The sequence below is a fragment of the Rhodnius prolixus genome, unplaced genomic scaffold, assembly GCF_049639745.1.
Source record: "Rhodnius prolixus isolate KJV_2025 unplaced genomic scaffold, Rpr scaffold_2, whole genome shotgun sequence".
NCBI classification, from domain to species: Eukaryota; Metazoa; Arthropoda; class Insecta; order Hemiptera; family Reduviidae; genus Rhodnius; species Rhodnius prolixus.
In genome coordinates, this window is record NW_027411592.1 from 49,468,444 (window position 1) to 49,494,367 (window position 25,924).

Sequence of the window (25,924 nt, forward strand, 5' to 3'; positions counted from 1 at the left end):
AAAACAAAGTCAAATGAAATGCGATATTATTTTACTTTTAAATTAATTTAAATGATTATTACTTGGTATTTAATTCAAAACAAGTACTTTTGCCAGCAGCCAGAGGTAGCTGTTATACTCAGATCTGGAACTTTACAGCCCCCGGGTTCTTAAGAATAGCGCTCTGTAATTCTTTTAAGAATTTCACTTAAAAAAAAATTACACAAGAACATCTAGTGCTAGCTAGGGCTTGCTACATTGAAATCCCGTGAGTGAGAGCAGTATCCCTTCTGGACTCGGGATTAGAGGACTGATAACAAACAATAGTCAAACCATTCTATTAAGAAGTCTACAAACGCAAAAGTTCTCACTGTTGGGAGAATATGATACGCGAGGCTAAAATTTAAGGAATGGAAACAACATTCTCTAAATATGAACAGATTTCATCCAAGAACGTGTTCATCATTCTGTGATATGGTGAATGCATTTATTAGCCTTAGCAAAGCCGCCAGTGACACAGAACTGGAAAAAAACGAAAGCAAGCGCTGGCTGAGGAATTACGCAGCAGGGTGAAAGTATATACGCCGTATCGATCTACAAAGACAATGAAGGAATTTTGCAGAAGCAAATAACGCCTTCAAAAATATTTAATGAGATCAAGGTGAGTTCAGCATCTTGAGTAAAAATGGTTTTCAAAACTGGTAACAATAATAAAGGATTCGGTTAAGCTCAATTTGAGCATTGAGCCTCGAGAAATTGGCAAAACCGCAAAATGCAAATGAGAAACCATTATAAACTCCTAACTCAAGTAACAACAAAAGTATTGGAAGATGACTATTCAATTCCATTGGCCCAGCAATGTACCTAAGTAATGTCACAATAGACGATATATCTGGAACACGTCGATCGATGTCGTATGATGAAATGGATTAAATTGATGCAGGCAATTTGTTAAGTAAAAAGACAAAAAGGAATTATGACACTCATGAAAAAAGGATCAATAAAGAAATAAAAGTAATTGAAGTGGAATTAGTACAAGCTAAACAAATTATTTTTTTAATTGGAATACTGTCTAGCATCATCCAATTAATTGAACCCTGCATGTAAAACAGTTATAATGAACCGTCTTCAACACAATCAAGAAAAAACCGAGCAGACTAAAACTAAAATAATGATAAGATGTTAGTAATTACGTCAAGTTTAAAAACAATTTTTGGAACCATCTCACTAAAATTTGAAAGAAATCGAACAACGGTGATAAATTTGCTTGTTATCTTTAATTTACTGGATCTCTAAATGAACTCTATAGGAGAACTTTGTTTAATTAACCGGTGACTTTTCATTTCGGTCTTGATTTGAAATTTCGACAAAATCCGAGCCTCCAAATGTCATCCTTTTAAAGTAGCTGTTACTGAAACTTTAGGTGCCCGAAATGCTGAGCAACAATATTTTCAGAAGAATAACTCAGGCAAGAGCTATACAAAAACCTTTAAAAAAAATAATAAATGAATAAAAATAATAATAATAGTAATATCAATTAATTCATAATATAAATAAAAAAGTTTCTATTGTGTAAAAATGGTCAACTTGTGTTCGTTATGGAGGAAGATTTTAATATTGTAACGTTTTTCCAAAAACTTTACTTACACAACTAATGCCTGCCACTAGTTATTAAATATGTGGGTTTGATTAAATAATAAAACTCGCTAAAGTTGTAAGTAATAACCTGATTTATTAACACGTTAACATTACTCACATTAACATTTACAAGCAACTAACGCTATTCATTACAGTCACCATTTACAACAGTCACAACAGTTTACTGTTACTTACTCACTTCGTAACGCCACAAAACTGTTCCCCGACTGACCACTGGTCCGCACTGCACCGAATTGCACTAGTCTCAGCTACACTAACACAGCTCTACCCATCAACTGACTAATTGCCCAACTAGCTACCACTGAAGCACTCCGCAACACTGACTCTCTCAAAACTATCACTTCCAAAGTGTCTCCCAAAACTGTCTCTCAAAGACTCACTCAAAACTAACTGATTAAAACTATAAACTCTAATAACTCCTTAAAACTTGCTTAAAAACTCTTAAAAACTGACTTCTCCAGCTGAGTCTGCCTCCTTTTAACTGCGTGCCTCCCTCCAACTGGGACTGCCCTCCTCCAACTCTCTGAGCATAAGTTTCCACGCCCTCCTGACGTTCATTGGCTGGAGAAAACATACTGCCACCACCTCAGCTGGGGCCGCCCTCCTCCTACTCTCTGTCTCGCTCCTACCTGTCAATCACTGGCTGGGAAAACACATATGCCACCACCCCAACTGAGGCCTTTCTCTTAGCTGGCTTTTACACAGGTCACTAACTCCTTGAACAATCTAGCCCTTTCCTTTCTAGTTCAGGTATAGACCGGCCCTTTTGTCTACACAGTGGTGGCCTGTTACCGGCTTTAGTCGCTTAACCCCTAGAACAATCTAGGCCTTTCTTTTCTGCCACAAGTAGATACCGCCCCTTTTGTTTATGCAGTGGCGGCCTGTTACTTACTTTGGTCGTTCAACCTCTAGAACAATCTAGGCCTTTCTTCTCCGCCCAGGTCAACTTCGTTACAATATTGTAATAAAAACATCCAGTTGATACCATAATGATATCACATAAATGCTATACTTTTAATTAATAAATTTCAGGTTAAAAAGTCTAAGTATCCCCAATATATTCAAACAGATTTTCATTTCGACAAGCTTTTCAATCAATCGTTTCCTTAACCTTAACTACCCAAGAAAGGCAGCAACCTCTGTGGAACAATTTTAAAAAAAAAAAAACTCTTTTAAAAAAGGCTTATGATAAAATATGAGTTGGGTTCTTTTTAAAGGTAAGAAATTTAATATGCCTCCGCATGCTCAACTCGTATCAGCCTTAATGAATACTAATCAAATCTTACAAATAGTTGAAAGTAAGCATATTTATTAGAAAGGAGTGTATCTATTTGACCAGAAAGAGAAATGAAAATGACAGAAAAACCTTAGAACTTACCAAAGTAAGTAAAGGGAAATCCACCAGCTTCCTCCCTAGGTAGAAAAATAGGGGGCGTAGCTTTGGTCATACCATAAGCGTATTTTGCAAAAGAATGACAAAGTCTATCAAGACTAACACCAGAGATAGTCTACCTACAGACTAAAAACCGTTCTGCAACAGACTGGAGGTCTACAATTACAATCTTAAGATCCTTTTCTCACAAGGTTCGCTTTTGAACGCTCAATTTATTTACTTTCACAAAGTAATATTTTTAAATTCAATCCATCCAATCCTATTTTTCGTAGAAAAATGTTACAGTCTGAGGATTTTTTTTCTAGCGGAAAGGCGGTTTTAATTAATCAGATTACATGGAACAAGTCTTAAATTATTACCTTATCTCCTCAATAAAAATAAAATGTAGTTTATTAAAGAGTTATTGTAGAATAATGTGTCTATTTTAACAATAACTATTGCTTAAATCTTTTAATAAAATATCAACTATCAAACTATGCAAGATATGACTACAATTGTTCAATTATTAATTATTCTATTGTATTAATTTTCTTATTCCCTACCAAGATTATAAATCCTTTACAAGTTTCTTAAAGATTTGTTCCAGTAATTTCTAGGTTGACTTTTTATGCTTTAAGTTTATACTATCGGCCTTCTAACAAGTTACCTTTAATTAACAATGTAATCTATTTATAGACTTAACTATACACGTCCACTGAAATATCCTAACTAGTCAGATAATTGGATGCAGTGAATATCTAACTTCTTGTTCAGTTGGTAGATGAGTCTGCAGTTAATTACAGTAAATCTCGTAACTTGGTTTGCACTTTCCTTATCCCAATTATTTTTTGTATTTATTTATGTTTATTGTTTTTAATTTTTATTGGAAATAGCAATGCTATTGACACCTAAAACAAAAAAAAATCAAGAGTAAATTCGAAGTTGATCATTATTTTAGGTACCACTAGCAAACGCTATATTATAGGGTACTGGTTAAAAATATATTTTACTACATCAATTTTTCAGTTTTTGAATTTATTTCGAATATAGTGCTTTATTATATTCTTTGTAAAAGTTATACTTATGGTGTCCAAGCAGTTCTGCTAAGTATGTTTGACACACTTTCTATGGAGTTTTCCATTAAGAGTAAATCTGAAGAAAATCGACTTTGATAAAATTGAAATATCATTCAGTGAAGTAGTGTATCTTTTGGGTCTACCAATTTGAACTAAAATCATAAAATAGCAACCTCAGTTGGTACCTAGACGAAATATCATATTTAAACTTTCTGCCAGTCAACGTTTGTAAAAACCACTTTATCCTTATTTAGGGGTACTCGAAAACTTTTATACCCAGTAAAAAACCGAAACCCGAAAAATAGAAAAATCTTCATGATTGCTCAACTTCCACTTACCAGGGGTTAGAGAAAAAAAATGGTTCATCCTATTTATCCTTGCGATAAATATCACAAACTGTTTAGGCAAGATTACAAGCTACATAAATTTATATAATGTCACGTTTAAATAAAAACCAAAATTAGAAAAGAAAATATACTCCTGTTTAGTGAAGATTGCGTTACGAAAAAAGGAAAATGTATTATAGAAAATGAAATTAGTGTGCTCTAATTAAGTTACAAGTTAGTAATATTTGCTCGCATTACACAACTTTAAAACAAATATTAACATTTTGAGATAGCTCCTTTTTTAGCGGGAATCCTTTTGTAATAAATTCTACTACCACGGCAAAAATAATTATATTTTATTGTAAAGTAAATTCTGTTTTAGATTATTTCTTGAGCGCGTTATTCTACTCATAAAATCCAATTAGAGGATAGGAATTATGTTATATAAACTTTTCTTCAAACTTATAGACAACCTATTTATAGAAAATAGACTCTATTTCTCTTTCTCTCAACAATATTTTCTACTAATGGCAATCTACGAGCGAATAGTTTAGCAATAACTTAGTAAAAGGAATGTAAGCTTATATTAAATTATTAGTTACTACCGATTTCGAAACTAAAAATCTGTTCAAGAAGCTTAGCACTCTAATTTACGAGTAGAAATAAGTTACCATTATTTCGTTCACGGCATACTAAAGCCGGGTATTTCAGTGTGAACGGTTTAGCCTTCACAAAATGTGTGCAAGATAGACGGTTTTGCTACTTGAGATTAATTAAAAATGAATAGCTATAGAATGAATCATCAAGCATGTTCGTGCAAACATCAAACCATGTCCATGCAAGGAAGTTGGTATGTTGAGATGCAACTGATAGAGCTGCGGTTTTAGTTCAGAAAACCGAGATAGTATTTAAATTGTACGATGGAATAAAGTTATTTCATTTTATTTTTAATATAATGGTTATTATTAATATTTTTTAATGCTTATATTTCCTGCACTGAGCTTATGGGTGAAAATAATATTCAATTTTTTGAGTACAGAAGAAGTTTTGTTATATAGAAATCTTTCTTTTGACGTCTAAAATCAGGAACATTGATGAATCGTGATTATCTCAAAGTGTAACAGAATCCTTAGTTTTTAACGCCATGCTAAGAAAATTAAGAGATTAGTAAATACTTACAGCAAGTCAAAGTCGTGTGAGTTAGTTAACCAGAATTTGTTTTTATAATATATAACATTTGAATTATTAAAACGTAACTAAGCCATCTCATTCCACTTCTAGAAAGTAAAATATATTTCTGTAATGATTCTTTTTCATTAGACCGGCCTGAAAAAAAGAATAATTACTATTTTTTAAATTTATTACCTTCAGAAAGGCAGCATACGGTTAAAAATTAAAAATGAAGAGAAACCAGGAGTTTGATAAATGAAAAATATTTTTTTTATGAAAGCCTTTTTTTTTAAAAAAAAAAAGGAAAAGAAAAAAATTGTAATTTTAATTTTCGTTATAATTTGATTTCATCATTTTTCTAGACGGCTACGGAAGGTGAGCTTTATTGTCTGAATAATTGAACAGCTATCAAGTTTCAATCGCTCATGCTTGGTGTACATCGGAATCATGAAACAGCTCCAAGTGGTATCTTCTTAAATTAGAAAAAAAAAAAAAAATCAAAATACAGTATTACTTCAAATATTAAAATAAATAATTAAATTCAGTAGACCCCTAAAGCTTTTTATAATGTATATAAATCGGGTCAATGCCCGAAATAATATATTTTATATTACGTTCAAAATACAAAGATAAATTGCAAACTCTCTCAAATAATAGTGGGTGCAAAATTAATGGGTATTTTATAAACAAGGAGCAGGAACCCAAGAGATCAAGTGCTACAAACTCTTCATGGCTTCCTTGAGATAACGAACAAAAAATAAGTGCAACAAAACTATTAAATGCCTGTTAACAATATGTGACAATTACTTGTGAAAGACAGTTGCTACCAGAAGATTGCCTGTCCAGATCTTAAAAAATAATTAATTGATTTGACCAAAGAAATGGTTAGGATATGAATGAGCTGATTTCAAGTATAAAAGTAAATCTTCACGTGTGGCTGTACGGAAGTGGATACTACTCTAAGAGATGTCTTGTATATGTAATATGTGGTAACAAAGAACGGACTAGAAATAAAACAAAAATAACCTATCAGCACGAATTCTTTTTATTTTTTAGGTGAATATAAATTTTGTTGGTACAGTTTCTTGGTGAATTTAGGTAAAACATGATAAGTACAAAAGTAGAAAAATGCTGAATGTAAAATTTAGATAAAGTTTTGAGAAGACAGGACACATACAAAAATATGGATGAATTTCTTCTCAGTTCTCTGAGAGCATTGATGGATGGTCTTATTTCGGGGGATGCCACCTGGAAGTATAATCTATTTTATTCTTTTCTGTTGAGGGCACAGTTTGCATCTTGTAAACAATAAGATACAATAATTTATTGACAAAAAATTGGTGAAATGTTTAAATGGAAATAGTTAATTAATAGATTTTGTAACTTTAGTATTGCACTATTCTTTGTACTGATAGAAGTACTGCAATCTTGCTAAATTTTATTTTTTTCTGTTGAATCTTTCTCTGTGTATGTGAGTGTGTGTGAACGAAAGTAGCCATCATCGTTTGGATGTAGAAAAGTCAACAATAATAATCCATCAGCATTTTTGAGAATGCAAAAGTTCCTGATTTACCAAGGTTTCTGAGAGAACACAGAAGATTAGAATGGACTTTTCTAAGACGACCAAATTAGTTCATTTAAATATCAGATGTTAGAAAATCATATATCAGCAGGAATTATTTTACAAACATACTCAGTTTATACATTAAAACTAATAACCACATTCTAAAATAATACTAGCAGGGTATTCGTAAATTTTCTATTTTCAAACATGATTTAGATATCTATTATCTATAAATATTAAGCCAATAAAATACTTTTTATCAGAAGAAATTATTTAAATTTAAGGTTTCTTTTTGGATTGATACTAATCTGAGTGTAATGGCTAATTTTACTAAAGAGGCCTACTCTGGGCCAGAGCTTTGAGAAGCGCTGTAAGATGTTTGTTTTATAACAAGATTTTCTGTTCTTCTATAAAAGATACCTACGAGATAGAATTTGTATTCTAAGAGTTTCATCTAAAATGCTGTTAACTTCCCTTCAGCGCCTGAATACATTCAGATATTACATTCTTGTGGAAGTTTTCCTCCTTAAATGCCTTGTATCTACAGTAGTACTATTTAAACTTAATTTGATAAATTTATATTATTCTATTACGGAAATCCTTGCGAAAATTAACTTATGTACTAAGAGAATTCAACTTATTCAATTAATAATACGAGAGGTATGAAGTGTTGAACTCATAAGACGTTGAGAATGAAGGAGCGAACTTTAAATTTAAATTAAATTCCATAGGCCCTGAGCTATTTAAACGAAGAATTTTATGTCAGCACAATATTCTAATTTATCCATTTTAACCAAATTCAAATAACAAATTTAAACCACAATAGGGCTGTTAGCAAAATAGTTCTTTAGAAATAAAAAAAGAAGATTTTTATAGCGATGAAATTAATGTTTTGCGATAACTGGTACAAAGAGATATCCAAAAACCATTCATTTATCTCTTCAGAAATTCCGAAAGTGATGTGCGAATGTTACTAATTTCTTAGATATAAGGAACTCAAAATATTTCTTTTATTGAATAACCTAATTTTTTGTAAAACTAGTGTAAGAAAAGCCACATATAACGCTCATAGTACGCTGTAAAATGCAGAAAGGTCTTAAGTGACTGCCTAACGTTAAAATAAAAAAAAAAAAATAATAAAAGAAGAAATCAAGCTAACAGAAGGAGAGTTGCACAAAAACCAAATTCATTCTAAACGTTTCACATTAGTAATTCAGTAAAGCCAAAACCTAGACCATTAATAGAACCCACCATACCAGCATCCCACATTAACATAACATGTCGGGCTTGTTATCGTGACACGTACAATAGATAAATTTAACTAAATGCACACACTTAAAACAGAAACGAAAAAACTGAAAAATAAAATAATTATTAAAGTTATACTTAAATTTACTAAATATCTTTTAGTTTTATTTATTGTTTTACTGTCGCATTACTTTAATTTCAAATATTGTATAAAAAAGTTGTAATAATGTAAAATGTACCATTAAATATTCAAAACAATTATAAGCAGCCATAACATTTAGATAGCCTTTTTAAAGATTTACGGTTTCATTAAGTTAATAGCACATAAAACTTGCCTTTTTTAACTTCACTACTGTATACTTTTTTTTTTTTTAATGTTCTTTGTCTTCATTCTGACAAATGTGCAGCTGAATGCGATCTTCCAGCCAATTATGACTTTATTCATGCTTTAATACCTAATTTAATTTGTCTCCACCAGCAACACAAATGTCAGGGTTAAAAAGTACCAATACTATTTCTCGAAAACTGTTGAGACTCACACCATAGTTTATATGAAATTTTTGAAGAGCAAATAAGCTTTGCACTACTGTTATATGCTGAATACAGTGTACAATATTTAAAGTGGTGTAGGCCAAACTACTCAGTCATAACAACACATTTACCCTATTGATCAATGTTAAGGATAGCAGCTTTTAGAGCTGTAAGAGAGTGACAACTCTTTAGAAATGAACGACCACTTTAAGGAGCCAAGTTAAGCGAGCGAGGGTCCACGCATGAACTCTTTCGCTTTTCTTCTTTGATGTCCAGGCCTTAAATTCACTGCGAACCACAACTTGAAAACTAATTCCATTACAGCCTCAAGCAGAAGGAACCTATATGCACATTTATTTATTTACTTATTTTTTGCTTCTCAATTATCTCTAAATTTTTCAAAAATACTCACAGCTTTAATATTCCTTTAAAAATCTTTTTCTGTCACATCTGGGCTCATATAAAGGTCGTCGATGAATTTCTGCATCGTGTTTCTTCGCTCATCAGATTTTACTTGTAAATTATTAATTCTCGCGGAAAATTCAATTCAATTCAAAATTTTGATTACTTATTTTGTAAATAACGTTCTTAAACTGTTCTTAAATAACTTATTTTATTTTATAAACTGTTTTTAAATAAATTACTTCAAATAAATGTCACGTTCGTCACAAATATATAGAATAGGTGCTAAAAATAATTTGCTACTCTGTTAAATAAAAATCAAATTTTTTTTTTTTTTCTAGTGTAAACTAGTATAAGATGTGATTCGCTGGTGTCTCTTTTTCTATAAGTCCTGTGTATGTAACTACAAGGCTAGCGTGCCTGAGTGTCACCGGTGCCATGAGGACCTCCCCTACTGCGGCCTTGGAGGTTTTGTTAAATCTGCCCCCACTGCACATATACATTCAAGGCGTTGTAAGGGCCGTTGTCGTTAGGCTTATGGAAGGACAAGCTCCTATTACCGTCAGGCATGGAGGAGCATATCAAGAGTTATATGAGGAGCTGGAGGCCGATTCTATTTTGGGCCTGCCTTCGGATTCTATGACTCCCAAATATAACTTCGACAAGCCGTTCAAAGTCTGTATTGGAGACCGGGAGGCTTGGAGACGTGGACCCCCAGTGGTGGGAGATTCAATGTGGTACACTGATGGCTCCAAGATGGAGGAGGGAGTGGGAGCGGGAGTGTACGGGGTGAAGCCGAAATGTAGCTTTTCGGTTAGCCTAGGGAAGCTAGCTACAGTTTTTCAGGCTGAGCTGGCTGCAATTAGGTTCTGTGCTACCGAGATTGAAGGGCGAGGAATTATTAATTCTAAAGTCGTAATTTTCTCGGATAGTCAGGCTGCTCTACGGGCAATTAGTTCCTATCAGGTTAACTCAAAACTGGTTTGGGACTGTCTGGGTGCCCTGAAGGAAATTAGTGACCAAAATAAGGTCTTTCTGGTCTGGGTACCTGGTCATTCAGGACATAAGGGTAACGAAGCGGCAGATTTATTGGCCCGGGAAGGCTCTGCGAGATACTTCGTTGGCCCGGAGCCCTGTTTTGGGGTTCCGAAGTGTATTAAGACTGCGACCATTAACTTATGGGTGCAGAGTAGGTCTCAGAAGTGGTGGTCTGCCACCACTGGACAGAGACAGGCGAAGGAGTTTATTAAAGGCTATTCGCCGAGGCTGACTGCAGAATTAATCCGCCAAGGCCGTGGGGCTATCAGGATGATTGTAGGTCTATTAACTGGCCACTGCAGACTCAGAAAACACATGCATCGCATGGGCCTGGCAGATGATAGCCTTTGTAGGTTCTGTCAGGAAGAGGAGGAAACAGCACTGCACGTGTTGTGCCAGTGTGAGGGGCTTGTTTGGCTAAGGATGTTACTTCTCGGGGAGGAAAAACCAAGGCCTGTGAGCTTTACCCAAGAGTCGCTCTCCAGCATTAAGAGTCTAATTAAAAGGACAGGTCTGGAGGGTGAGCTTTAAAGTTAGGGGAGCCACAATATACCCAAAGGGGTCGCAGTGGCGTAGGCCCTGAGGCCACCCAAATTTAATCTAATCTAACTACTTAGCACTTGTATAATGGCTGAACCACAAAAACGTTTATAAGAATTGATTTTATTTATAATTTTCTTTGCCACTATAGTTCACAGTCTCGCAGCTAGGTTTACAATGAATTTATTAAGAGTATAGTTTTATTTTATGGTGTTTTTGTTCACTGCTTCATATATAAGCTTCAATTTTTTCTTAATCCGTAACGCCTTGCTCCTACAGGTCCATATACCAAGTTTAAGCTTACCCACGAGTTAAAAACCGTTTTCAAATTCGGCGAACTAAAAAAATAATAATAAAAAAGGAAAAGTAGTTTATTGGGTGATTCATTAAGCCACAAAGTAGAGAAATTTTGTTAATAACTTTATCCGCGCCCATATCAGTTGAAAAAAGTTACAATAATGGTAGCTATAACGTAATCATAATAGAACATTTATTGGATATTAACGTTCCCTCATATCTAGAATACTTCCCATACAGATAATCCTCACCCGATTATGTATGCAAACAACTTTGAAGCTTGTTCTTGTAGCGGCAAATTACATAACTGGAGCTTATTATACAATACACACAATCCCTTATAGTTAATGTACATATTTCAATGATTTCTATTATCTTTAATATCTAGCACTTTTGTAAAAATAACCTTGAAACATTTATTTTTATAATCTTCTTCTATGAATTGTCATAGCTCTGTGCACTAATCGGCAAGTTATTTGCAACTTCTTCCTTCTTAAGATACTACCTTTCCTCAACATAAATGTGTCATTTCCCTGGAAATAATTTTTTTTTAAATAAAACTTTGTAAACAAAGAATCAATTGAAAGAAGTTATTAATAATTATCTTAATTACAAAATAATTCAGTGAATTTAATCCAAATTAGGTCATAACCGCACTACTACACTTTGTCAACATTTGCAGTGCTAGATAGTAACATAAAAGAAGTCACAATCTTTACAACAAACTGATTAATCGATCTTTGATTGATGAATGAGAGAGCCAAACCAATTAGGGATACAATAATCACGCTTGCTACGCCGGATATAATCATTATTTATCATGTTTTCGTTATTTAGATAGTTTTTCTAAACGTAAGTTTACAGTTCCATAATTGAAATTGTCTTGGGAATTTTAACTTTTATATTGGCGATTTTAGGTGAACCTTTAAATAGCCTTTAACATTTTTTATTGTGATGGTAGCTCCAATAAAAGAAAAAAACAAAAAACAACTTTAAAATATTTAACCCACAATACTAAAAAGGATAAAATGTAGAGAAACATCCTACAAAAACCTGGAGTGTAACGCCCACTTATTATTGTTTGTAAATTTATATAGGTGCCGAGGTTTTGTGAGCACCTTATATAAAGACAAGTACGGCTGACAAGAAGATAAATTACAGTTGCCCGTATCTCGGTGTTTAGAAAGAACTATTTGTTCCAACTGGCGCACATTTAATGTTTTGATGTAAAAGAAAAAAAGCTTCCTTTTTTTTTTTTTTTACTGTTCCACACACATATTATACTAAATTATGCACTCAAACCAACGTTTAGAATAAATTATATTTAGAAATTGTAATGAGTTATCACCGACAATAAAGTTTAGAAAAAGAAGGATGAATGTTTACAAGCAGAACACTTTTAAATGGAACTCGAGTGAACTCTGTTCTATAAGATAACCAAATTACCTCAGCTTCTACTCATAAATCAGACTTATGAATGAAAAGGTACATTAATGTTATCCGTTAAAGTCATTTAAATCGAGCAAAAATTGTTTTCATTCGTTAACGTCAAAGAAATTTTAAACTGTCAAACTTTACTTTTTTTTACTCCTCGAATGTGTGAGCACCACACTTTTGACAAATAATACAATAATATTGTTTTCTTTGTTAGAAAAAAAATTTATGAGTAAACAGAATATCTCAAAAACGAAAATTCAGGTAAGCACGTTGATTATTATTATCCACTTTTTCATACTAATCACAATTCGTTGTATTGATAAATTTATAAATGATTTATAAGAAATTGTCTACTAGAAGTAAATTTTATTGGACGGATTTTCGGCGTTCTTTGTGATTTTCTTGAAAAAGTCTATAAAGAATTCCTTTACAGTTAGTTATAATTGCTCTACCATGCTTTCATTGCGGATTCTTCTACATCTCAATTCCATCTTGGACAAGAGCTCTCCAACTCTAGGTTCGGTGCATTTTATGCCATCTTCTTCCAAATATCCAGCTACATTATCATTTCTTCTATTAACGGCGCCACACAATAACTTTCTGGGTGTCTCCTAATGCTTGTCCTACTAAATACATAGCTTGTCCATCTTATGCAAGATTGCTTGTTTTCCTTAACTAAACCAACTGTCTAAACAAGTTTCAAAGTTTGTAGCAGTTTCTCATTTTACAGGCCACCATATATGTTACTTACATATATGTTATATCTTCCAAAGGAGATTTCTCCAGAAATTAATCTTCACAATGAACCCAAGTTAGCAATCTAAAAGTCTCAAACGGTCCCACAAGGTTTTATAAATGAGAAGTTTAGCCATCGATATATGCTTCGTCATATTCTTCGATACATCTGTTTCCACTAGCCAACTTTACTTCTTGGTAGAATAGGAGCCCATCTGTGGCCTATGTTCTATGTTTCATCCGCCTTGAAATAAAACAGTTTCTCTTTTATTTCTGCTTTCGTTTCAGTTTTATAAGTTATTGGTGATTCTGTAAATATTTTATAAAGTTTGTAAATTTCATTATTATTAAATTAGTCACCGATTACATTTTATGTCTTCATTCTTCTTTACTTATTAAGAGACGTTTTAGCATCTTCTACATTCCATCATCAGTTGAATATTTCATCTATAAAATAAATAAAGTTATTTATTTATTCATTTGCAGTTTTCATTTATTTGTTTTTGTAGTTTTACTTATATTTCATTAATAATACAAAAATTTTAGGATAAATCGAGCTTAAAATAAACTGGTATTGTTGCTACTAACCAGAATCTCTCATTATTTATGGAATGAAAACAGATACCTTGCAATAATTTAAATTAAATCAAAAGGATATTTAAAATGTCACACAAAAACTATCCCTTAAAAATTAATTTTACTGTTTCCTCCGGCACTTCAAAATAGTAAAGTTGTCGAACATCGATAAAAGAAATTTAGGCCTAAGAAGGATGGAGATCCTTAAAGTTCAAGTTAAATTATTCATCAGCTGGCAGGAACAAGAAACGGAATCAATAATTTCTTATTTTACTATTTATTATTAGGACGTCAAAAAATAAGTTCGGATAAAAGGTGTAACAATATTTTCTTCTTCTTACTTTTTATAACAATGTGAGTGAAGGCATGGAAATGGCTGTTAACAATCTAATTCAAAGGTCGAATGGGGAGATGATTGGAATGGAAGGTCGGTGACCTGGAAAGATATGAGCGTCTACGTTTTGCTCAGTAACCCCTTCTTCGATTTTCACACATTAGAAGGGGTGAAAAGGTGAAATCAGAATATTATCAAATTTATATTTTCAAATGTAAACGTGTGGTTCCGAAAAGTCTAATGAAATGTTTATTTATGTATTACATAAATTTACTGTTAAATTAAAACTATCCGGTAGGGCAGTTGTACAAGAGATGATCGTCAAAAAGTGCACGGAAAAGTGTGCAACGTTATGACGTTGAAAAACACCCAACTTTGAAAATTGTTTTCTCTTTTTCTATCGTAAAAGAAAAAATTCCCAAATTTTTCTTTAAATTTAGGGCATATCCTCCTCTTTATCTGTAATTTTTTTTGCAACATAAATTAATTAGTTTTCAAGAAAAACGATGCTATAAAATAAGCAAAACCGGTATTATCAAAAATTGTTCTTATTCTTGTTACCGTTTTGTAAACAACACAGCGCCTAAACGCATGGGCCGATTTTCATGAATGAGGTGTCAATTGATTCGACATTCTATGTAGATGTGTATTTTGTGGGTCTTGACGCTGTACATAGAATAGGAAAGGTGCAAGCACCATGCTTATAAGCCTTAGCCCCTTTGCGAACAATGAATTAAACTTTAAACCTCTATATCTCTTTTCAAATTGATCAGATTTCAATGATTCCTTTATGCAATTGTGGAGAATAGTTAGCTCTATAACTGGCATTAATAGTAATATTCTAGTGATTTTAGTTATTGATAAATAGAAGGTTCAATTTTGAAGGTTTTGCAAATGGTTTAAACTTTAAACCTTTATATCTTTTTTCATATTGATCAAATTTCAATGATTCCTTTATCCAATTGTGGAGAATAGTTAGCTCTACAACTGGCATTAATAGTAATATTCTAGTCATTTTAGTAATTGAGATATAGAAGGTTCAATTTCGAATGTTTTGCAAATCGTTCAAACTTCAAACCTTTATATCTCTTTTCATATTGATGAGATTTCAAAGATTTCTTTATCCAATTGTAGAGAATAGTTAGCTCTATAACTTAATTAATAGCAATGTTCTAGTCATTATAGCAATTAAGATATAGAAGATTCAATTTTGAAGGTTTTGCAAATGGTTTAAACTTTAAACCTTTATATCTCTTTTCATATTGATCAGATTTCAATTATTCCTTTATCCAATTGTAGAGAATAGTTAGCTCTATAACTGGCATTAATAGCAATGTTCTAGTCTTCATAGTAATTGAGATATAGAAGATTCAATTTTGAAGGTTTTGCTAATCGTTCAATCTTCAAACCAAGGTCTTTTCATGAACAGTAGACACACCAACCCTTTAATATTAGCCCTGCCGATGATCTAGTCCCTAGGTCGAATGCTCGGCATAATAAAGATATGTCATGGGCTGAAACTGGCCGTTATTTTTTTGATCCTATTGAAACTATAAATCACTTACCAAAAATAATGTAGGTTTTTTTTAAAGAGATTTCCAAGAGGCAATGTTGGCAGTGTATCATTATGACTTTAGATAAGTTACGTTTTATTTTATTATTATTGATTTTAATCAATTTTGAATCTGGCCAAGAACAGTTTTTCTATTTTGGTTTCTAAGGGGTTTTCTAGGAATATCAAAGACAATGCATCTGCTAAATATGCTTATTCTAGTTAATGGGCTTATATGTGTTACCAAACTCAATTTAAAAAAGGAATTTGGTGCTAAAACATGATCCATACATTCAGTAATAAAAACGTTTTGGAAATACGTGGATAAAATTGTTTTATTTTTTATTTTGATTTGAAAGTTAAAAAACCTGAAAGAAGTGAATTTGATTTAAAACCTATGATTTGAATAGAGGTATTAATTCTATTGTAATAAGTTAAATTGAATATAAAAGAGATTAAATATACGCAAACACAGTTGGATGAGTGTTCCAATCGCTCATCAGAAAAGGCCTTTTCATTAGTTTAAAGCAACCAGGAAATCCGAAAGTTGACAAAAATACTTAGTATATTCGATATTTGAAGGTTCAACGAGGTGGTGTTTCATAAACGTGCTAGTTACAGACCAAAAACTTCTGTTCAAGAAAAGTTATTTGAAATATTTTTTTTTATTTTAGAAGAAAGTCATTAACTGAGATTCTTCCTAACACAGATAAATGCAAAAATATGATTCCGAACACTGAATCCAATTTCTAAGTATGTAACAATGTTCCAATAAAAATTCAGTTCAAAAATATCATAACAAAATACGACAGAAAAGAGATAGATGAAGACTAAATTTAGACAACACCCACTCTATTGATCAATGGAGATAACTCTGGTGAAAACAGAGGATGTCAAAACAGAAAAACTAGGTCAGAAATTATGAACAAAAACAAGACAACAATTTGCTTTTCTTATAAATATATTTTTTTTTGTTCTCACAGACCAATAAAAAATTTTCTATTAAGTGTCTCTATTGTTACATTTGCTACTTTAATAAATAGAAAATATTAACTTCAAAGTAATATTTTATTTTTGTGTAACATCTAAACAACTTTTATTTTAATTAGAATAATTTTTGTGGAATCACTGAATACAAACAAACAAAACAGGGATCTGAATCTAATAGATCCCTCAGCATGGACTTACCGTAACTATAATGTCAGACATTACTTTAGCAAACAGTTAAGAAAAACCATAAAACCATTAAGGAGTACCAAACTTAGGTTTTTGAGTTTAGAAGGAAATTTGAAAAAATTGGTACCTAATTCTTAGCTTGAAATCAAAAGTGAAGGAATTAGCAAATCGTTTGTAGTTTATTTAAAAAATTTAATAATGCCACTTTAGCATTAAAAATCGAGGTTCAACTCAGCCTGTGTGGCTTTAGAGAAGCGGTCGACCCAATGCAATCACAGTAAATTTCGTTTAATTACTAAACTTATGGTTCTTAAAGAGGTCATTTCTCAATATGAAAGTAGTAAATAAGAAAATAAATTGTAATAAGCCGTCAGGAAAGATGCCCACTTTTCTTTTTAAAAACGCTCTGCTAAGTGCGTCTATCAAAGATTAGTGAAAAGTGAGGAAAAGTTTATCCTCTCACTAGAGGATTCAATACCGCACTCAGCATTTTCTGATTCTGATCTAAATGAATGATATCAACTAAGACCAAAAAGCTGGCATTAAGTAATCTAAAACAATCTCAGCTGTAAAACATTTATTAAATGAATCAAAGAAGATAAAATAAAAAGTGATCATGTTGTAATAAGAATATTTCAAGTTTAAGTTAATAACATTTTTGCCCTACAATAATAAATGTATGCAATATTCTATTGCAATCAAGCAACAGAATATTGTACTGGATGTTGCGAATCAATAAACAAAACACCATCATTTTGTGGGCTTAATGTTCAGACGGAACTCTGATACATAATTCTATAGCAAGATTAACGTAGCCGAGGAATGCTGCTTATCGCCACGAATAGGAAGGACTAAGTTTTAGTACATTCTGAGGAATAGAACGAGAGGACAAGTAAAGTTAGAGCCTGCGGGATCTTTCCTGTATAACCCCGTATCTATTGGGTATATATATGTCACTGCTACATTATAGTAGAACACAAGCAGAGTGCAATAACTAGTAAGGAACTCTCGCTTATATCCTGCCCTATTTGCTCTCCCTGAGGACAATGTCTGCCCAACCTTGGAGCTCTACAGTACATTCACTAGAGCACTACCTCAGCTTCCCATATCCTTGAACAGTTTCAAACCCCCTAATATCCCTGCATTATCCAATCCACTAGTTACCATCCCACTTAGCTTACACTAATGGACAATGCTCCTTTTAAATAATTAATCTCTAATCTGCTCTCTATCAAACAGCGGTGTGACACTGCTCATCACACCTTCACAACTTCTGAGTTAACATTTTTAAATTCTAGAATTAATTAATAAACTTCCACTTTGAAATGAAAACTTTTAAAGAAGTCAACCAATGACATTAATCAGATTTCATGTCAGATAGTCAAAAGAACCTTCCTAATTTCTTGTCACAGCAATAAATGTCAATTTAATTAGGTGTCTTTCCAGCTGAAAGGTTAACTGATAACTGATTTTATTTTAAGAAAAATTTGTGCAAATATTTAGCTTATTTTTTGTTTATAAAAATGTTTGCTACGGAATTATTATTGTTATCCAAATATCTATCAAAAATAATAAATCTTGGATTGAGAAATAAATATTGAATCAACACCCAACAATAAATATTTACTAACCATATAACCCGCAGTAATTTGCTTCTAGTTTGAATTGAAAATACATCTTTCGAGAGCTAAGTCTTTTTAGCTCAATAATATTTTGTTAAAATAATAACTATACCTAAATACAATTGATCTAACAAACTTTTAAATATCATCTATAAACTGTTTAAAAATTAAGGCCTTCGTTCAACTCATAGAAAAGATGGTGACAAATAAGTGTTGAACAAAGGAAATTGACCGCATTCGGGTCAATCAATCTTGAAAACCCAAACACATTATAAACGCTAATCTTTAGAATATAAAAATAAATAAATAATAAAATAATTTTTGTGTTTGTGCACTTAATTCAACTAATGGAATAACCACTGCAACTTTAGCAAATTGAGACTATTCCAACTTCTGTAAACTGGTTCAAGAAACTTGACTTTATTGCAGTTATTGGATATTATCAACGAGCAATATAGGAAATTGATGCAGTAGGAACTGATAGAAATTGACAATATTTGAGAAAATAAAATAGAGACGACACTACTAATAAATTCAAACTTACAAGTATGACTTCAAATAGTAAATTTATACCATTATTTTGAAGATTCTTATTTTTGTGACTTTCATACCGTTTAGCAGAACAGTTCATATCCTTAAATATTTAAATTCTTAAATAAGGAAGGAGTATTAAAGCGAAATAAATGGAAATAAGAAAGAATAGAAGGCAGGAGAACGAGAGAACCGTCACAGCATAAAGGGAGAATTGTGAAGAAAAGCATCTGTATGCAGCCATCGTAAGACTAAAGAGTCCTCCTTTGTTCTAGCACATCCTCACAGTCCTGTCCAAATAACCCTTACATTATTTCTTCACCCCCACACCATGGCCAAGTAGCAAGAGCTTCTGGTGATAAAGGATCATTTTTTGTCTTTCTTTCATTCCTTTACATCACTAGTTTAAACTTCTATTCTATATTGTTCTTCACAACTGTAAAAAGAAATAGATAAGGATGAGGGAATCTTTGGTAAAAATAAGAAAGTATTTCCTGTACATATAGATACATGTTGGATTTAAAAGGGAGCCTAGAATGGGAAAGTATCTAAGCCAGATGAATAACTATTTAGAAAATTTAATTCAAATTATAATTTCAAAGATGAATAAATCATTCGAGATGATATTGTGAAAGAATTATTTCCATCTATAGAAATGTAAATTTCATGCCGCGGCCCATTACTTAATTTCTCCATTTAATGATTGAATTTTTCCAATCATAATACTCTTTCATTCCTATATTAAATTCAGTTTATAAATTTTAATAAAAGCTTTCTGGTAATTTTCAGAATATAAACGTGTAAATTTTAGAAATCAGTTGTTCTGTACTTTTGTTGGTCACTCTGGTTTCCAAGCATGAGCAGAATCTGTAATAAATGATCAGTAAGTTAAAAAGGCTAATACGAAAAATGAAGCATGAAGATTAATTTATCAAAAGTTATGATATTTGAAAGAACAAAGAGTTTTTTAAAACAATTTATTTAACAGGAAAACTAGATTGTAACAGCTCGGAGTGTACGACATGAATAGAACTGTAGAAGAGAGCAATGTGGGAAAAATAAGAGGTATTTATTATAATATTTCGCGGTGCCAGCTTGAGGTGTCAGGCTCGTGAGAACAATGCTGTAACTAAAGACGGAATACAACGTAGTTGGAAGGAAGATCTGGAAGCGGGCTTTAGCCCTCTGCAACATCAGTGATAAAAGAAAAAATTAAACTCATTTTTTTTTTTTTCATTATTCACTTGAACGAGCCCCAACTTCAACAAAAGCGTAGCCTACATAAAATTATTGAAGAACAAGACAGCTGAAGGCATGATCTAGTCTAGAGAATGGGCAAGATTTTATGGAATTGGTTACCCTATAAAAGAAGAAGAAACGGATGAGTCTATCCTCGAAGCAAATAGTCAAGTGAAGTTTGTGGATTTGGAGCCTGAAACGACAAGAGTCTACTTCTTTGAGACAATTTTATTAAGGTGCAAAAACCAGCATTAATTTACTAGTTCGTAGAATAAAGGAAACATGAAGGAAAGATATACACAAAGAGCTGTTCCTGTAAATGACCGATTTTTCTTCGAATATAGTAACGAAACTGAAATTACAAACCAATAAATAGGAGTCTATTGTGAATATATTTGACAAGTGAACCGAAAGTATCCCTTCTTTTTTTAAAAAAACGCACCAAGTAAACAAGTTACCTATTCAGCGAAGCACTCGCTGTTTCATTACGGCTTTTGTCTTCAACTAATGGTTCAACACACTCCTTTTCACAAACCTAAATTGCATTTACTTTAACTCGTACTATAGATTCTCTACTCGCTTCTCATCAAAATGACTTTCCTCACTGTAAAGTTGTTTTCAATTATGTTTCTATTTGCACAGCGTAGGAATTGCTAGTTTTTTTTTAAAATAAATTTAATTAGAATTCATTTTTAAGAAAAAGAATTTTTCTTCTTCAAACAAACCAAGATTGAAACAGTGTAAAAAAACGGCAAAGATTTTGGTGATTTCCGCCTCAATATAAATAAAAAGAAATTGTAAGGGATTTTGATTAAAATATTGACCTAACTTTAGAAAATAATGAAAATGAAAAGGGTCATTCATTGCATCCTACTTTAAAGAAAACAATACTTCTTCAGAACTAAATAGGATAGTAAAGAGTTATCTGGCAATAAGTTATAATTCCTGGAAACATTTTTCAAGAAAGATAAAATATTACAGTTCCTCAAGAATAAGAGAGCCTGTTCTGAACAAGATCTAAATTAAATATTTTCATCAAATAGTAGTACAATAAATCTAGATAAACAACCTAATTTAATTATATTTTCTTAATTTATAACCTCAAAAAATAACAATAATAAATTATTCATCTCAATAACTGGTTATCTTCCTTATTATTATTTAATTACTTTCAGTTAATAATTTAAACTCCATTCCTCTTTTAGAGAGATGTTTCGGTACCTAATTAATTTCAATACAATTAAATGTATTAACTACAATATATAGGGCACAAAAACATTATCAGTAAAATTTTGAGTGTTAAGTGAGCAGAAAAATTATCGCCAGAAAATGAATATTATTCATCAAGAGCATGCTTAATAATGATGTGATTAACTACAAACTTTTCAACCAATTTTCTTATTTCCTCCAACTACACGATTGTATGTTTTTCTTAATAGCTCTCACAGAATGCATATCATTAATTTTATCCATCGTAACGGGCCTGTTTATTGCATCAGGTTTCGTATTTTTCCATGGATTCATCACTTATTCACAATGCTTATATTTCATAATTGTTTTTATCCTAATTTTGGTTAAAATATTTTGAAATAAAAGTATCATATCTGAAAAAAAAAACCAACACATTTAAATTTTAACGCTAATAATATCATTTATTTTCAGTTGATAAATATTAATTTTGTTAATTTTTTGTTTGAAGGTTCTATACTCCTTCAAATGTTATGGTACCACAGCTACCATATATTTCGAACCCTGCCTATATTAGTATTATAAAAAAATCAAATTCCTTTTTCAGTACGATTAAAATATGTTCTTTATTACAACTTTGATGTATCAGAAAAACAAACGGTAGGTCTCTATTATCTCACAAGTCGTCATTCTCTTGGTTAGAAAAAAACAAATTAAAAAGCTGAATTAAATTTTATCCTACACCACAATATTCACAGCCGAGATGTCTACTGCCTAACCAGACAACCTTGTTTTAAAATAGATAGAACTCTAGATAATTCAATCTCTGCAATCTAAAATTCTTTGATCCATAGTGAACGCTTCTTTATTACCGACTCTAACGGGACTAATGCACACAGATCTCCAACATTTCTTTTATTACCCAAGACGCCAAAACCCGATATAGGAACCTCCACTTCAACTTGCAATTACGTACAAATCTTCTAGCACAAAATCTTTTTCTAATAACCCATTAAGGCATCGTAAAAAACAGTGGCTTCGTTATCTCCTCAATAGCGAAGAGTGATTAATATTTCAGTTTATAGAGCTGTTAGTGTTATAGCGCTAACTCGCAGATTTTAGAACAAATAAAAGAAAACAAAACATTATTATTGGTAAATTTTAGAATAAATTTCCATTATGCAGTTACGATTGTCAAAGTCTTTTAAACTATATTTTATTCCACTAAAACTCTGCATTAAATAACGACCTACTACTCAGAAGAATATTTACTCATGCTTTATATATAAGTTCAAACTGAAATAAATATAGTATATCCTTAAATCACGACATTATTAGTAATGCATGATATCTTCTTTATTCTTACCGTAAAGAATTTGATGCTAGCTTTTTACATAACTTACCCTGAAAGTTGAGCCGATGTTTTTATTTGTATACCCTGGCGCACCATTTCGGCAATCCAAAGAACGGAACCTCAAGTATTAATTCCATCTTATTTTCTTGATCTTCTATTTGCCCGCCGTCTATTCATCCATAAAAGTAATCTCTTCTGGAGAAATAATCCTTATTCGCTGAATTCTTTCAAAGAAAAGAATATATTAATTTAATGTAAACAAAGTAACAATATAGTTAAAACAATGAAGAAATTATAGATTTCATCTCACACGAAAAGACACCCATTTTTAATCTTTATTTCTCTCGGATAAAACTTTTTTTTAAAGAACACATCTATATTTAAAGTTGATTTACACCTTCACAGAGGAAGGGTAATTATTTTTCTTCTTTAAATATTGTTACTCTTAATATCAGATTGAGTGTGGACAGCTGGAACAAATATTATTTATTAGTGTCGTTTAAACTGGAGCCATATTTATTCAAGTCCTATTATCAACACGAAATATGGCACAGTTTCTATTTTTCCCACGTTTACACAGGAAGTTTTCAGCATCCATTTCCAGAAGACCTTTTTTTTCAGAACCATGAAAAAAATAAAAACTGAACTAAAGGCTTTTTGATTTTATTTGAATGTATTGCACAAGGACCGGAATAAAGCTGAAGTATTCCCTGTTACAAAATAAATAGACAAACAAATCGGGTTAGTCAAATATTCCTCTTAGGGTTTCTCTATACTTCTAAATTCTAAAGTTAATGGGTTAAAATATTGGTGAAATTTCATCTTAGACATAAATACTTGGGTGAATTTCAGTTTTGATCCTGTAATTAACGTACTGTTAAACTTACAGTTTAAAAAGTCAATTATAAGGAAGAATGTGACAAAATAAAAAAAGAGTTAAATCGACTTAAGTAAACGATAACGGACATAAAGTGCTCCTGTTGACAATCACTAGTAACTCAAGCATTAGATATTTATGTATTAATTTAAATAATTACGGTTGGACGAATTTATCTGCTAACAACTATTACATAACTTAACTGACTCACACTAAATACCATCTCAACAAAATGGGTTCAGGTCAATTTATAAATAACATCAAGTAAAGAGAATAACATATCGTGTAGCAGCTATGTATATTTCTTGATTAGCAGATGTATTTGACAATTTTGACACGCTGGACTGCTTTACAAAATTAGGTTATGAAAATTATCAATACAATATTATCATTAGTTCAAGTTATTCTTAGTGCGTGGTATTGAGTTTTAGTGCAAATAGTTCTGGTGAAATTTCTAAAACATCTCTAATTCAATCGTTTTTAAGGCACTCCATTGTCTACGTTATGAAACTTACCCTATTTTTTCATTTTCAATAATAGAAAGAAGTCTAATATTTTAGGAAGCATGGACCAACAATTTAAACCACTTCTCAAAAAAAAAAATTTAAAAACGAAAAACAAGAACTGACACGAAAAAACTTTTTTATTATGTTTTAAATAGAGCTCACAGAAACTGCAAGCATACGAGGGTCGTTTGAAAAGTCCGTGCAAAGTCAGAGAGATAGCACCACTGGCGCGTATCGAGGTTATGTTTAGTTAGTAGCATCTCTTGGAAGAACACATACCAAGTTTCAGCCAGATCGGTCTATTTCTTTGTGTTTGGCATTCGTTTGAATCGAGGAAGTCGAGTGATTTTCAAAAAAATGGACGAAAAATAATTTCGTGTGTTGATTAAACACTACTTTATGAAAGGCAAAACGCCTCAGAAGACTAAAGAGAAGCTTGATAAACATTATGGTGACTATGCACCTTCGATTAGAACAGTTTATAAGTGGTTTCAAAATTTTCGGGCCATATGGGCACAAGTGACGCTGAACGTTCTGGACGCCCTGTTGAGGTTACTACTCCAGAAATCATTGATAAAATCCATGATATGGTGATGGATGACAGAAGAGTGAAGGTGCGTGAGATTGCTAGTGCTGTGGGCATCTCGAATGAACGGGTACATAATATTTTGCATCAACATTTGGACATGACAAAGCTATCCGCAAGATGGGTGCCACGATTGCTCACGCTTGACCAAAAACGAAATCGTGTGAAGTGTTGCAAGGATGGTTTGCAGCTGTTCCAGAAGAATCCGCAGGACTTTAAGCGTCGTTTCGTCACTGTGGATGAAACATGGATACATCACTACACTCCTGAGACCAAAGAAAAATCTAAACAATGGGTTACCAAGGGGGAATCTGCGCCAAAAAAGGCGAAGACCGTTCCTTCGGCCGGAAAGATTATGGCGACTGTCTTTTGGGATTCGCAAGGAATAATCCTCATCGACTATCTGGAAAAGGGTAAAACTATTACAGGTGCAAATTATTCATCGTTATTGGACCGTTTGAAAACCGAGCTTCAAGAAAAACGCCCACAATTGGCCCTCAAAAAAGTCCTTTTCCATCACGACAACGTACCAGCTCACACCTCAGCAGTTGTGGTCGCAAAATTAATGGAAATAGGGTTCCAACTCGTTTCACATCCCCCCTATTCTCCAGACTTGGCTCCCTCGGACTACTATTTGTTCCCCAATATGAAGAAATGGCTGGCGGGAAAAAGATTTTATTCAAACGAGGAGGTGATTGCAGAAACGAATGGCTATTTTTCAGACTTGGACAAATCCTATTATTCGGAAGGGATCAACAAACTAGAGCAGCGTTGGACGAAGTGTATAAGCCTAAAAGGAGACTATGTTGAAAAATAAAAAAGGTTTACCCCAAAAAATTAAGTAGTTTTTATTTTTGCACGGACCCTCGTAGAGGTGCGTTTTCAAAAATAGATTCGGAAAACGATATTAATATTTAGGGTTCAGTTTGCTTGTGAGAAAAAACAAGTGTATTCAATGAAGAATAAATTTTCCAAGTTTAGCAAGATCTCATTAATTGGCTAGCCTAAA

General features: G+C 32.2%; 3 protein-coding genes across 11 annotated transcripts in view; 1 reads left to right on the plus strand and 2 right to left on the minus strand.

Moving 5' to 3' along the window:
- LOC141449860 (frequenin-2) overlaps nt 1-25,924 on the minus strand; it is a 242,879-nt gene that overhangs the window by 161,962 nt on the left and 54,993 nt on the right. The window lies entirely within an intron of this gene.
- Nucleotides 1-25,924, minus strand: part of LOC141449863 (uncharacterized) — an 84,356-nt gene that overhangs the window by 41,937 nt on the left and 16,495 nt on the right. For all 3 annotated transcript variants that reach the window (XM_074119747.1, XM_074119746.1, XM_074119745.1), the window contains exons 2-8: nt 23,257-23,416; nt 22,996-23,170; nt 21,787-22,008; nt 13,092-13,821; nt 11,609-11,735; nt 5,592-5,738; nt 3,714-3,918 (exon numbers count right to left, since the gene is read on the minus strand). The gene's annotated coding sequence lies outside the window, so the exon portion shown is untranslated. The remainder of the gene's footprint in view (nt 1-3,713; nt 3,919-5,591; nt 5,739-11,608; nt 11,736-13,091; nt 13,822-21,786; nt 22,009-22,995; nt 23,171-23,256; nt 23,417-25,924) is intronic.
- Nucleotides 1-25,924, plus strand: part of LOC141449855 (ATP-sensitive inward rectifier potassium channel 11-like) — a 94,683-nt gene that overhangs the window by 6,278 nt on the left and 62,481 nt on the right. The gene's annotated exons all lie outside the window — the stretch shown is intronic.